Below are 3,895 nucleotides of genomic sequence, written 5' to 3' on the forward strand. Positions count from 1 at the left end.
TATATTTTTTAAATAAATGTAAATAATTTTAAGAATCAAAATGAAAAAAATAATTTTGATAAACATATTTTTTAAAATAAACACAATAACATTATCTGTTGTCATACCTGCTTGCATGGATAGAAATCAATTCAATTGTAAACGACCGTTTGTGCAACTTGTAACCTTATTTAACAAGTGGACGCCTCGTCTGTCCGTCTGTCATTTCGGCAGGCCGAATATCGTCGGCTCCCAATATGGTTTGAATGATTTTTAATTTGAATTGATTGATTGATTGTTGGGGTTTAACGTCCAAGCAGCAATATTTCAGCTATATTCAGACGATGAACATGAAATGGAAGATAAAATGAACATGAAATGATGATGAAATAAAAAATAGATGGGACACAAGGGCAGCAGGGTCGACAAATTTAGATTGCCACTAAAAAAGGGAGGGATGGGTAGGGTCGGGCAATTTAGCCTCCTGTGGCGGAGCGCAAAGGTTCCTACTCTTATCGAATACCACAGCAGGGTTCTTTAAAGTGCGATGAACGTGGCATCTTTCCCAACACGGTGCACACAATGGTTTGCGGTCAGGTTTTCCGTACTATAGCCTGACAACCCCAGCATGTAACACGTCAGGGGTACCCCATTCCACCACCTGGGCACACATCCCAGTTGCTGTATAGGCAGAGCGCGTAGCCCCCGGCTAGGTTTCTGAGCACTATTTTGTCGCCTTTTACGACAAGCTTAGCGCTGCTGTATGCCTATTCTTTTGACACCCGGACCTGCACGGGGCTTTTAAATTTGGTGTTAGGCTTTACATACAAAGGGCATACATTGTTAATGATTTTGGATTCTCTCCGGTATCCTGTTCTGTGAGCCTTTTTCACTTTTCACCTTATTAAATTTTCACTTCAAGGGCTCACAATTGATGGATTGGTTTTAAATTTGGAGGGTGTCTTTATATAGATGGCGCATACATACGAATTTTGGGGTGATGTGTGATATTAACTTCCTGTACAAGTGGCGATATACCTAGTGCGACAACGCATGTAATCTTCATGTTCGAAATGTAATTTAGATCCGACCATCAAATGATATATTTATTTATAAATATTTATTATTTCGTTTACATGCAAACACGTCACATTTTGTTGCGACCACTGACTTTAAATAGAGCATTTTTTTTTGTTTTTTGTTTTTCGTTTTTTTATTATTGCGACTGAAGTCCTGAATTAATACATTATTCCTTATAGCCAGATTATTATGGTTTTGTTGAGCATTTTCGTAAAGATGGTTAAATATTTGTTTACAATCGTACAATTTTTTACTCATTACTTTTTTATTTATTTTCAATAATCAATTAATATATTTTTATTGTACGCCAATTTATTACTCACGGCAGCCTGTTCACGTTCAAATTTTACAAATTACCGCGTCCTTAAAGCATTTACTCCGGGCACTAGCATTTTCTCTTTACGAAGGGCGCCACCTACACTCGTGAAAAATTTAGGTTTCAAAAGAAATTAATGACCCATTTTAAACAAAATTAGTGAAAGTTTAATTGGAACATCACCGACTTTAACCGAGAACAACGTCGAATTTAATTAGGAACAAATTCGAATTTAAATGGGAACAACCTCGAATTTAAATACGCTGTGTATTCTAATTTTATCGTACACACCGAATTTTATCGGGAATATCCGAATTTTAAATTGATAGCCAAATTTAATTATTTTATATTTAACTTTAACGGCACAAGTCCGAATTTAACTCGGAACATCGAATTTAATAAGTAAATCCGAAAAATTAGGAATTTCTCTTTTAAATTCGGTAAAACGTGGGGAAATTAGGCATTTTTAATGATCAGTAATAGCATTTTAATAAACAAAAATCAGACATATATCGACCCCAAAAAGTTTTTTGTTGGGTGGGTTTTTTGTTTTTATCATGAATCACCTCGAAATAGTCACTGTCTGATTATATAAAATGATTGTATACACGAAATTATTTTCAAGAACACAAAAAGCTATAACTACCTATATCTTAGTATAAGTATATGTAGCATACAAGATCACACTAAGCATATAGCAATTTAAACCTACATACATGTAGGTAAATGAGGTACCAGTCCAGTCAATGTAACTTCAAATCAGGTCTTACAGCATTGAAAATAAATATCACTTTCTTTCTTTCCCTCGTCAATTTCTGAAGCCAACCTTCTTTATTTCAAGAATGGATTTACAAAGAATTTGCGATACTTATGAATGCTACATGTATGCGTTAGTGACCCTTGAAAAAAATAATAAAATGACTTTCCACTTTGCTGACTTTGCATTTCGCAGTTTACAAGTGCCATACATTGTGACAGGATTACTCTACAGGCCATGCAAACATGAAATTACGATCATGCTTCAATGGATGAGTAAACTGAAGAACGAAATTAAAATATGAATGCGACAGAAAAGCATTCATGATCAGATTAACAGATAAAAACTAAAACAAAAATGGAGGTCAATAGATCAACATGATGTCTGATTCTAATGTAAACAAATACTTACCTTTTTATTCCCTAATTCTCAGACCAATTGTCCAAGTCGAACTCATTGTAGCTACTAAATAATAGTTAAACATTCAAAAGGGCATGGTAAGACCACTTACATAATGCCGACATTGAACAGAATTTTATGATCAAAATGGCAGAGAATTGTTTTATCTTGGCGGAGATCGATTTGATTGGTCTACGGTATTTCTAGAAGAAAATCGGAAAAAAATATACAAATTAGATGTTGCTAGACGATGAAGACGGCCATGATAGAAACAAGTTTACAATGGAAATCCACTTAAGGAATTTTAAGAAGACGGAGTTGCAAATTCAACGGACCGAAAATGATATCAACCGCAAAAAAGCAATGGTCGAGGCATATGCTTTATATTTCAGTCATTCATTTGGCGAAAAATGAAACATACTTTTTATCACAATTCCTTTTCCCAAGGTGGGCGGATGACTCAGAGTATATCCACTGGCATTTATGATGGTTTGTTCCCATATCACAATTAGCTTTCATTTGCTGAATTATGTCATAATTAGGCAAAATTGAAAAATTATAAAATTAAGCTCAGGAAAACAAATTGCGATGTGGTAAAAAATTATGGCACTTGGAACACAAATTGATAATTTAATTCCCTTAGAATTGTCAGAAGATGCAGAAAAGCGAGTTCAAATTTGCAATAGAAAAGTGAGTTATCTCCTTTTGCTGATAAAATTCCAATGCATTTTATACAATTTAAGCCACAAAGTAAAGACACTAATGTATTATTTTCCACCATGTTTCATCCACTGCCGAATTCTTACAAAGAATATCACTAAAGTGGTTATTATAGAAGTTAAGGAGGTAGACCTAGGGTAAGGGACATAAATCATGAAATCAGTGATATGTTAGTATTATATTCAATTTCACCAAAGCCTCTCAAGCTTTCGTTTGAAACAAAATAAAATGAATCCAAGTTAATTAGATGCTTACATAAGATTGATTTAAAATGCTGAATACAAACGTTCCAATGATTTTTAACAGTTGTGTTCCTTACCCAAGTTCTACCTCCTTAAGTGAACAACAAAGGATGAAAGTATAGTCAACAACGATTTGTTTTCTTTTATATATATTCTTCTAATTTAAATGATTTCTACGTGTTAATAAAGGGTTATTTTATACTCTTAATATTTACTGTCTTTTTTATAGTTTAGTAAGCTCGAAAGTAGCTTTTTCTAACAGTTAAATTGTCTTTTCCCTATCTTATTTATGATGACATCAATATAAATAAAATCATTTTGTTTGATCTCGTGGAAAAATGCGAGATAATTTTCTTTCACGATTTTTGTATTTGAAAGTGGTACGATTAATTACAACGTGCA

The sequence above is a fragment of the Perna viridis genome, chromosome 14, assembly GCF_037379345.1.
Source record: "Perna viridis isolate PV_CMFRI_1.1 ecotype Kerala chromosome 14, ASM3737934v1, whole genome shotgun sequence".
Lineage (NCBI taxonomy): Eukaryota > Metazoa > Mollusca > Bivalvia > Mytilida > Mytilidae > Perna > Perna viridis.